Source organism: Monodelphis domestica, chromosome 5 (genome assembly GCF_027887165.1).
Source record: "Monodelphis domestica isolate mMonDom1 chromosome 5, mMonDom1.pri, whole genome shotgun sequence".
NCBI classification, from domain to species: domain Eukaryota; kingdom Metazoa; phylum Chordata; class Mammalia; order Didelphimorphia; family Didelphidae; genus Monodelphis; species Monodelphis domestica.
In genome coordinates, this window is record NC_077231.1 from 101,543,561 (window position 1) to 101,555,306 (window position 11,746).

Here is an 11,746-nt window from a genome sequence, read left to right on the forward strand (position 1 = left end):
CAGACTGTCTTCTAAAAAAGCTAGTCAAAAGTCAGGGGCTGAACTGCCCAGGTGGATGAACTTTCCTTTAGGAGGATAGATTTAAGAGATTAAAGGAACCTTGGAGATGATTTTACAGATGGAGAAACTGAGACAGAGATGTCGAAGTGGCTGGCCTAGGGGCACACAGCTAGTAAATGCTTGTTGACTGACCATAAAAACTAAACTTCAGCAGAACATCTAGCAAGATGGAAATATGAGGACTGGAGTTCATTTCATTTTTCATTATCATTTAAGGGTGTGTCCACTTATATGTTGTTTTATATAAATATGTACGTATAGATATATAATATATAATGATATGTAATAATATATCTTATGTAAAGTGTCTCTAAAACATCAATGCAACAGGGTTTTTTAATCATTTATTTCAGTGGTAGACTTGATGTCCAAGTTATATACCAATCATGCTTTGTCAGACTTTTATATTGTGTGTAATATATTGTTGTATTTTGAAGGATGTCTGAAGTGGTGTCATAGTCATAGTACATCCTGTTATAGTTTGTGATGTTTTTTCTAAAGAGAAAAAGTATAGTTTCATTTGAGTGGGGGAGGAAAGGCTGGTCCAATGGCACTGATTTATCAGAACTTATTAATATTAGTTTCACAAGTTAATATATTCCACCCCCACTGCTCATCAGATCATCATAGACAGATCTGGAAGGGACCTCAGATGCCATCAAATCCAACTCCCTCATTTTACAGAAACTGAGGCCCAAAGAGGTGTATAATTGAAAATCTGTTACCCTAAAAAAGGAACTACATGTCCCAGGAGCCCACTGACTTCCTATCATTATGTACTTTCTATAGATAGGGGATATTAGGCAGAGGTGTGGAAGGTCCCAGCTCTTTACTTCCTGTCTCCAGCTTGGTAGTGGTAAGGTGGGTGTTTGAACTGGCTGATCAGTCATGGGCACGTGGTCTTTATTTTGTATCTTCTTTATTCTTTGATTTCTAATGATCATTAATAATCTCTTAAAATATAATATTTTTATTATTGAGATTTAATTTTAACTTTTACAGAGGGAAGCAACTTATCCAAGGTCACATAGATAATAAGTAACAGAAGGAAGATTTGAAACCCCACCCTCTTGACTACTCAATCCAGTATCCTTTGTATCAGTACAACCTCCTTTTTATCACAGATGAGGAAATTAGGGTTCAGAGAAATTAAATGACTAGTTTACTCAGGTCTTCTGATTCCAAATTAAGTGTTCATTCCACTATACCACACAGCACAATCCCTACATGTTATCACTGAGAATGTTCAATTCCTTACCTAAGACCACACAGCCAGTAAGAGAGAAATTTAGGAACTGAACCCAGATTTTGAGTTTCTAAATTCAGGGTCTCTTCCACTTGGTTACTAATCCTTTCATCCTCATGTTGAACACAACTCTGACTGTCTCTGCACGTTCTATCTACTGTTTCTTGTTCTTCTTTCTGGGGCCAAACAAAACAAATTTATTCTTCCCTTTTTTTAAAATTTTTAATTTTTTCCAGTTTACATGTACATTACAATTTTCAATACTCATTTTCTGAAATCCATGTTCTCTTCCTCCCACTCCTTCTCAAGAAGGCAGGTAACTGGAACAACCTCCAGGAATTGATGCAGAGTGAGAAGAGCAGAACCAGGAGAACATTGTACACAGAGACTAATACACTATGGTACAATCAAATGTAATGGACTTCTCCATTAGTGGCAATGCAGTGATCCAGGACAATTCAGAGGGATTTATGAGAAAGAACGCTATCCACATTCAGAGGAAAAACTGTGGGAGTAGAAACACAGAAGAAAAATAACTGCTTGGTTACATGGGTCAAGGAGATATGATTGGGGATGTAGACTCTAAATGATCATCCTAGTGCAAACATCAACAACATGGAAATGGGCTCTGATCAAGGACAAATGTAATATCCAGTGGAATTGGGCGTCAGCTATGGGAAGGGTGGGGAGAGGGAAGGGAGGAAAAGAATATGATTATTGTAACCAAGAAATAATGTTCTAAATTGACTAAAATAATAATAACAATTTAATTTAATTTTTAAAAAAGAAGGCAGGTAATATGATTTTGGTTGTTCACATGTTTTTATACAATACAAAATTCCATGTTCATACTATGAAAGAAGACATATCACTTACATTAGAGAAAAATTCATGAAAGAAATTCAAGAAAGAAATAAAGTGACATGCCTCAATCTGCATTTGGACTCCATTAGTTCCTTCTATGGCAGTGGGTAGACTTTTTCATCATAAGTCCTGTGGAACTATACTAGATTCATACATTTCTGAATCTTGAATCTTGCATAGTGAAGTCATTCACAGATAATCATTATCCATTATTGCTGTTACTGTGCACACAAAGTTCTCCTAGTTCTGCTCACTCACATTGCATCACTTCATATAAGTCTTTCCAGATTTTTTGTAATCATTTTGTTTGTCATTTTTAAGGACACCATAGTATTTCATTATAACCATATCACTACTTTTTCCAGTCATTTCCCAGTGATGGATATCCTTTCAGTTTCCAGTTTTTTTGCTACCACAAAAAGAACTACTATCAATATTTTAGTATAAGTAGGTCTTTTCCCCTGTCTTTGATCTCTTTATTCTCTCATATTCATACCAACCCCTACAGTGCTTTCCAGTCCCAACTGTCTTCTCTCCTTCAGGCTATATATGGCCAGTTCCTCCCGATGTTCCTCCTACAACATGAATCTGAAACCTTTCACCTTATCGGCTGACTTTTTTTTGATGCTTTCTAAGTTATTCGCATCTTCACTAAAATGTGCCACCCATAAGGTAATGGAACAAGGCAGGTATAATCTGATAAGGGATACAGTAAGATTGTAACTCTTTACATACCACATATTAAATTTGCAGTTCCTAAACCCCTTCCACCAGAGCTACATTTCTCTCATCTTGTACTCATAAAATTGATTTTATTGTTGGGCAGCTAGGAAGCTAAGTAGACAGAGAGCCAGGCCTAGAGATAGGAGGTCCTAGATAAAATCTGACCTCACACTTCCTAGCTGGGTGACCTTGGGCAAGGTGTCACTTAATGCTCTTCTGCCTTAGAACCAATACATAGTATTGATTCTAAGATGGAAGGTAAGAGGGGTTTTTTAATTGATTTAATTAACTCAACTGTAGACTTTAAATGTATTCCTATTAAATGTCATCTTACCAATTTCTACCATTTATATAGTACTCTGGTTATGTAAAGATGTTTCAATGATCTGGGTGAAGCTGCAAGAGTATAGGACAAACATCACCAGCTCTACCCACTCCACTACTGAAATATGGCTAAGTAAATCTCTAGAGAGAGAGAGAGAGAGAAAGTGTGTGTGTGTGTGTGTGTGTGTGTGTGTGTGTGTGTGTGTGAATCCATGTGAACTGGAGGCATGATAAAAGCTGAAAAACATATACTTATTCCAACTAAAACATCAAGTGGGAATGGAGGAGTTCATATTGAAGGGGAAGTAAAACCAGTCTAAAAGAAATTGGAATTTAGAGCTTTTTAATTTGTTGACTAGGTGCCTCTGTGGGTCTGACTCATGAAAGAGCTAAAATATCCTTAAGGTTGTGGGTCCCTTTTTGAAAAAATGCTATTGATCCCCCTTTGGGAAAAAGCTGCTTTAGCAATTGTAAATTCAGGTAAAGGTGCAGAAGATGAAGTAGTACCTCAGTGTAGAAGAGGCAGATGGATAATAGTAATAGCTTGGCAGATCAAGAAGAAAAAGCAGCTCAATGGATACCAACAGCTCTGTAAGAAATAGCAAGAAACCACCTTAACAACACTGAGCATCTCTGGGATACAAACTTAGGAACATTGGTTGTCCAAGCTAAGTTTATTTCCTCTTTCCTCATTCACCAGTGGTCTAGGATTCCTTGGGAAAGCTTGGCTTCATTTGTAAAGGGAGAATGTTCTTTGTTATTTACCTTACCATTTTGTTTAACCATGTCCTCTGGTTGATCTGGAAAACACTGGATGGAGCTCATAAGCTGTGACTGTGAATCAGTGCTATCCCAAGAACTATTCTGAATATGAATATAGCTTCCAGAGAGCCAACTTAAGGAAGGAGCCATGCTACAATTCAAAACACTTTGGCTACATAATTTTATTTGATGCTTCCAGTAGCATTATAATGAAGATAGTACAGGAATTATTCTCCCCATTTTATAAAAAAGAAACTAAGGTTCAGAGAAGTTAATATGACTCACAAAAGAGACAGAATTGAAATTCTGAATTGAGAGTCTTTCCCACTATATCATATGCCATGACCTGGGTTCAAATATAGACTCTTTTATATTACCACTCTTCTGCCTTGAAGCCAATATACAGTATGGACTACAAGATGGAAGGTAAGGGTTTAAAAATTTTTTATTTATTTTACATTTTGTGACTCTTTCTAAGTCTTGCTTGGTTTTAAAATCTTTCCCTTGCCAAAGGTCTGACATGTATACTATTCTGGGTTCACCTAATTTAATTATAGTTTCCTTCTTTATGTTCAAGTCATTCATCCATTCTGAGTTTATCTTGGTGTAGGATGTGAGGTGTTGATCCAAACCTAATCTCTCCCACACTGTCTTCCAATTTCCCAGCAGTTTTTATCAAATAGTGGATTTTTTTCCCAAAAGCTTGGGTCTTTGGGTTTGTCATAGACTGTCTTGCTGAGGTCACTTACCCCGAGTCTATTCCACTGATCCTCCTTTCTGTCTCTTAGCCAGTACCAAATTGTTTTGATGACCACTGCTTTGTAGTGTAGTTTGAGATCTGGGACTGCAAGGCCACCTTCCTTTGTATTTTTTTTCATTATTTCCCTGGATATCCTTGATCCTTTGTTCTTGTTATGTTTTTTTCTAATTCAGTAAAAAAGTTTTTTGGAATTTCAATGGGTATGGCACTAAATAAATAGATAAGTTTGGGTAGGACGGTCATTTTTATTATATTAGCTCATCCTACCCATGAGCAGTTAATGTTTTTCCAATTGCTCAAGTCTAGTTTTAGTTGCGTGGAAAGTGTTTTGTAATTGTGTTCATATAGTTCCTGTGTTTGACTCAGCAGATAGATTCCCAAGTATTTTATATTGTCTAAGGTGATTTTGAATGGACTTTCTCTTTCTAATTCTTTCTGCTGAGATGTGTTGGAGATATATAGAAATGCTGATGACTTATGTGGGTTTATTTTATATCTGCAACTTTGCTAAAGTTGTTGATTATTTTGATTAGCTTTTTTTTGTTGATTCTCTAGGATTCTTTAAGTAGACCATCATACCATCCGCAAAGAGTGACAGCTTGGTCTCTTCATTGCCAATTTTAATACCTTCAATTTCTTTTTCTTCTCTAATTGCTACTGCTAGTCTTTCTAGTACAATGTTAAATAATAGAGGTGATAATGGGCATCCTTGTTTCACTCCTGATCTTATTGGGAATGCATCTAGTTTATCCCCATTGCAGATGATGTTGGCTGATGGTTTTAGATATATACTGTTTATTATTTTTAGGAAAGACCCTTCTATTCCTATGCTTTCTAGTGTTTTTAATAGGAATGGGTGTTGTATTTTATCAAAGGCTTTTTCTGCATCTATTGAGATAATCATGTGATTTTTGTTAGTTTGCTTGTTGATATGGTCAATTATGTGGATGGTTTTCCTAATATTGAACCATTCTTGCATTCCTGGTATAAATCCTACTTGATCATAGTGAATGACCCCCCCTGATCACTTGCTGGAGTCTTTTTGCTAGTATCCTGTTTAAGATTTTTGCATATCAGGCCTAGAGATGGGAGGTCCTAGGTTCAAATCTGACCTTAGCCACTTCCTAGCTGTGTGACCCTGGGCAAGTCACTTGACCCCCATTGCCTAGCCCTTACCACTCTTCTGCCTTGGAGCCAATATACAGTATTGACTCCAAGACGGAAGGTAAGGGTTTTAATTTTTTTTAAAAAGATTTTTGCATCTATGTTCATTAGGGAGATTACTCTGTAGTTTTCTTTCTCTGTTTTTGACCTGCCTGGCTTTGGAATCATTAGCATATTTGTGTCATGAAAGGAATTTGGTAGAACTCCCTCTTTGCTATTATGTCAAATTGTTTGTATAGTATTGGGATTAGCTGTTCTTTGAATGTTTGATAGAATTCACTTGTGAATCCGTCAGGCCCTGGGGATTTTTTCTTAGGGAATTCTTTGATGGCCTGTTGGATTTCTTTTTTCTGATATGGGATTATTTAAGAATTCTATTTCTTCTTCTGTTAGTTTAGGCAATTTATATTTTTGTAAATATTCATCCATAGCACCTAGATTGGCATATTTATTGCCATATAATTGGGCAAAATAGTTTTTAATGATTGCCTTAATTTCCTCTTCATTGGAGGTAAGGTCCCCTTTTTCATTTATGATACTGTTAATTTGCTTTTCTTCCTTCCTTTTTTAAATTAGATTGACCAGTACTTTGTCTATTTTGTTTGTTTTTTTCAAAGTACCAGCTTCTTGTCTTATTTATTAGTTCAATAGTTCTATTGTTTTCAATTTTATTAATTCTCCCTTAATTTTTAGGATCTCTAATTTGGTTTTCTTCTGGGGGGTTATAATTTGTTCGCTTTCAAATTTTTTGATTTGCATGTCCAATTCATTGATCTCTGCCTTCCCTAATTTGTTAATATATGCACTCAAGGATATGAATTTTCCTCTGAGTACTGCTTTGGTTGCTTCCCTTAAGGTTTGAAAGGATGTCTCACCATTGTCATTTTCTTCAATGAAATTATTAATTGTTTCTATGATTTGTTCTCTAACAAACCTATTTTTGAGTATCATATTATTTAATTTCCAATTGATTTTTAATTTTGCTCTCCATATACCCTTGCTGATCATTATTTTTACTGCCTTATGATCTGAAAAGGTTGCATTTATTATTTCTGCATTTGTATTCCATGTTTTTATGACCTAGTGTATGGTCAATTTTTGTGAGTGTGCCATGTGCTGCTGAAAAGAAGGTGCATTCCTTTTTGTCCCTATTTATTTTTTCTCCATATATCTATTAACTCTAATTTTTCTAAGATTTCATTCTTACCTCTTTCTTATTTATTTTTTTATTTTATTTATCTAAATTTGATAGTGGTTGGTTTGGGTCTCCCACGAGTATAGTTTTACTATCTATTTCCTCCTTCAATTCTCCTACTCCATTAGAAATTTGGGTGCTATACTATTTGGTGCATACATGTTGATTAGTGATATTTCCTCATTGTCTATACTCCCTTTTATCAGGATGTATTTACCTACCATATCCCTTTTAATCAGGTCTATTTTTGCTTTGACTTTGTCAGATATCATGATTGCAACTCCTGCCTTCTTTCTGTCAGTTGAGACCCAATAGGTCTTACTCCAACCTTTAATTCTGACCTTGTGAGTATCTATTCACCTCATGTGTATTTCTTGAAGACAACATATGGTAGGGTTTTGGATTCTAATCCATTCTGCTATTCGTCTCCATTTTATGGGTGAGCTCATCCCATTCACATTCAAAGTTATGATTATCACTTGTGAATTCCCTGGCATTTTGATATACTTCCCTAATTCTGACCTTTCTTCTTTTGCTATAACCCTTTAAACCAGTGGTTTACTTTAAATCAGTCCCCCTAGTCCCCTCCCTTGCTATGTTTCCCTTTTTGGCCCCTCCCTTCTTGTTCCCTTCTTGGTTTTTTTTGGGGGGGTTGTCTGTTAATTTCCCTCCCCCTCTCCTTCCCTCCCTTTTTGTACTCCCTCCCCCTACCCCCCCCCTTAGTTTTCCCTTCTCCCTTACACTGTTGGGTAAGATAGAATTCAAGATCCCAATGGATCTAGATGCTCTTCCCTCTCAGTGTTGATTTCATTGAGAGTAAGGTTTAAGTAATACCAATTAGCACTCTCTTCCTCTCCTTCTTATAAGAGAATTCTTCCCCTCTCCTTCCTGTGTGTATCTTTGTGTGACAAAGATTATTCTATTTAATGTATTTCTATTTCTTCAAGTATATCTAGGTACCATCATCGATCCCCCCTCCCTTTTTCTTTTTTTTTCTCCAAATCATCTTAATGCCCCAATCTTTCCCTATGAGTGATTCTTCTAATTACTCTATTAATGCATACAATTTTTGAGAGTTACACATAACATTTTCCCCATATATTAATATATATAATTTGATCTAATTGTAGCCCTTATAGAAGAGTGTTTGAATAAAAGAAAAAAAAACATTTTTCTCCTTTTCTCTTTCTTTCATATTTACCTTTTCATGTTTCTCTTGCTGTTTTTGTTTGGTTGTCAAACTTTCAACTGAGTTCTGGTCTTTTCTTTACAAATACTTGGAAATCTTCTATGTTGTTGAATGCCCATACTTTCCTCTGGAAGTATATAGTCAGTTTTGATGGATAGGTGACCCTTGGTTGAAGACCCAGTTCTCTTGCCTTTCTGAATATTGTGTTCCAGGCCTTGCGGTCCTTCAGTGTGGCAGCTGCCAGGTCTTGTGTGATCCTGATTGGTGCTCCTTTGTATCTGAATTGTCTCTTTTTGGCTTCTTGTGGGACTTTCTCCTTAGCTTGGAAGCTCTTGAATTTGGCAATTACATTCCTGGGAGTTGTCTTTTGGGGATTTAGTATAGAGGGTGTTCTATGAACCCTTTCAATTTCTATTTTTCCCCCTTGTTCAAGGGCTTCAGGGCAATTTTCTTGAAGGATTTCTTGTAGTATGGTGTCAAGATTTCTGTTTATTTCTGGTTTTTCGGGTAGACCGATAATTCTCAAATTGTCTCTCCTTCCTCTGTTTTCCTGGTCTGTCACCTTGTCAGTGAGATATTTTGTTTTCTCCTAATTTGTTAGTTTTTTTTATTTTGCTTTATTAATTCTTGCTGGTTTGCAAGATTATTATCTTTCAGTTGCTTAATTCTGGTCTTTAAAGACTGGATTTCCTTTTCAGTTTGGTCTGCCCTGCTTTTTGTGGCTTCCAGCTGTTTCTCCAATTGGGGGTTCTTGTCTCTCAGACTGTTATTCTCTCTTTGAATTTTTTCCCATTTTTCTTGCCAGAAGGCTTCCATCTTTTGGATAAGCTCCAATTTGAATTCTTCCAGAACTTGTGGACAATTTCCATTTTGAGGGGGAAGGTTTTGATTTTGTTTGGATTTCATCCTCTTTTTCCTCTATAGCCTCAGTTTTCCCTCCATAAAAGTTTTCAAGAATCATTTTTTTCCTGTTTTTCTTGGAGGGTTGGTCTTGGGCACAATGCGCCATCCCTTTGGTGGTTTTCCCTTTCCTTTTTAGTCAGAAATCTGAGTGATATGGGCAAGCTTTTTGTGGAGTTACGTGGCGGGGCTTTTGCCTCAGGCAGGCTCTGGAGTTTGCTAGAGTGCCTGTGGTCTGTGCTCTCCAGTGTGCAGGGGTCTCCTGTGTAACCGCTCTCAGGGGTAGATCCCTGGAAGTCCTATTCAGATCCCAAGAACCCTGGTGTGCCCCCCAGTCACTACAGAGACTTCCCTCACTCACCCATTGTCTCTGGTGGGCACACTGGTCCCGACTCTGGTTCTGTAGGTGAGGTGGGGGAGGGTAGTTCAGATCACATTTGGGTGTGAGCTTTTTCTCCTTCTTATAGTGTGGAAATGCTCAAACCCCACATACCTTCAGTGCTGCGCCCTATTGTAGAGTCCCTCTGTTCTTCCAAAGATGATTTTTATGTTCTTTTGAGGTAGTCTATTTTGTTGGGTGCTGTGACAAGGAAATCACTTTTAAAAGACTGATATATATTAATTTAAGGTCGCCAAGGAATTCAGCTATGTAATTCCTAAATGAAAACTCAAGTCAGCTGTCAACCTTTTATAGAGTTTAATTACAGACAGGAGGAAGAAAGGAATTAGAGATAGAGAGAGAGAGGGAGAGAGAAAGGGGAGAGAAGGGAATAGGGCTTAAATACCCCTTCTGTTTAGGCTGGGCCAAAGGGCCCAAGCCCTTAGATAGCTGAGGCAAAGAAAAGAGATCAGTCCCTATTACTCACGTGACCAAAATGGAGAAACAGTCTCAAAGGCCCCCACCTTCAGCTTCCTTCAGGGCAAGCTTCTCAGAGCACACTCCAACCACTCAGACAAACTCCTCAACCACCCCCCAGTCCCTCAGACCCCTCTCTCTTTTTTCAGGAAACCATCCAAGTTCCCTCCCCTCAGTTCTCACATCTACCAATCACTGTCCATCATTTTCCCTGTGCCAATGGTAGCTCTAGCTTAACCCAGGACCGCCCAGAGGTCTGGGCTTTGCACATGTCTGTTGGAGGTCATATTCTCAAATAATTAAATTTTTATCTATGCTGCAGCCCTTCCTAAATCCTGTTAGGACTGAGTGGGGTGGAAATTGTATTTTCCAAGACCTGATTCTGTCATTCCAAGTATCTCTATTGTATCAATTCTAAAATCAATCATGACTCAAAGAAATTCCTGTTCTGTGCTTAAGCATAGGTCAAAGCCCTTTCCATTGTTCAGCAAAAGGTTTCTGTCCTAAAGTAATCTTAAGAAGGGAGGAGAAGGAACCTCCCATGCCAATGGGGTTCACATTCCAATACACTATCAGTAAGAAATTTTCCAAGTATGAAATTTCCCAATGGTGAAATTTCCAACATTTATAAGTCTAAGAAATTTTAAGGTTTACAGTGCTGGGAAGAAGAAGTGATTCATGTCTAGATTGCTGCCATGTTTACCCAGAAGTCCCCTTTATTTTATTTTATTTTTAATTTTATTTAATTAGTCAATTTAGAATGATTTTTCTTGGTTACAAGATTCATATTCTTTCCCTCCCCTCCCTAAACCCCTCCCAGAGCCAACGCACAATTCTACTGCATTTTACATATGTCCTTGATCAAGGCCTATTTCCATATTATTGATAATTGCACAAAGGTGATCATTTAGAGTCTACATCCCCAATCATATCCCCATCGACCCATGTGATCAGGCAGTTGCTTTTCTTCTGTGTTTCTACTCCCACAGTTCTTCTTCTGGATATGTATAGTGTTCTTTCTCATAAGTCCCTCAGAATTGTCCTGGATCACTGCATTGCTGCTAATAGAGAAGTCCATTACATTTGGTTGTGCCACAGTGTATCAGTCTCTGTGTACAATGTTTTCCTGGTTCTGCTCCTCTCACTCTGCATCAATTCCTGGAGGTCTTTCCAGTTCACATGGAATTCCTCCAGTTCATTATTCCTTTGAGCACAATAGTATTCCATCACCAACAGATACCACAATTTGTTCAGCCATTCCCCAGTTGAAGGGTGTCCCCTCATTTTCCCATTTTTGCCACCACAAAGAGTGCAGCTATGAATATTCTTGTACATTAATTTTTCCTTATTATCTCTTTGGGGTACAAACCTAGCAGTGCTATGGCTGGGTCAAAGGGCAGATAGTCTTTTATCGCCCTTTGGACATAGTTCCAAATTGCCCTCCAGAATGGTTGGATCAATTCACAACTCCACCAGCAATGCATTAATGTCCCTATTTTGCCACATTCCTTCCAACATTCATTTAATGCTGGCATTTTAGACATAGAGGAAAGTATAAGTAAAGACCCTGAGATAGAAAACCTTAGCATGTATCCATGGAATATTAAGTCCAGCAATTTCACTAGAGCATAACACCCAGAAAAGAGAATAGTGAGACATTAATATGGAAAGGTAGAATCAGAATCTCAGTTGGAAGGCCAGAG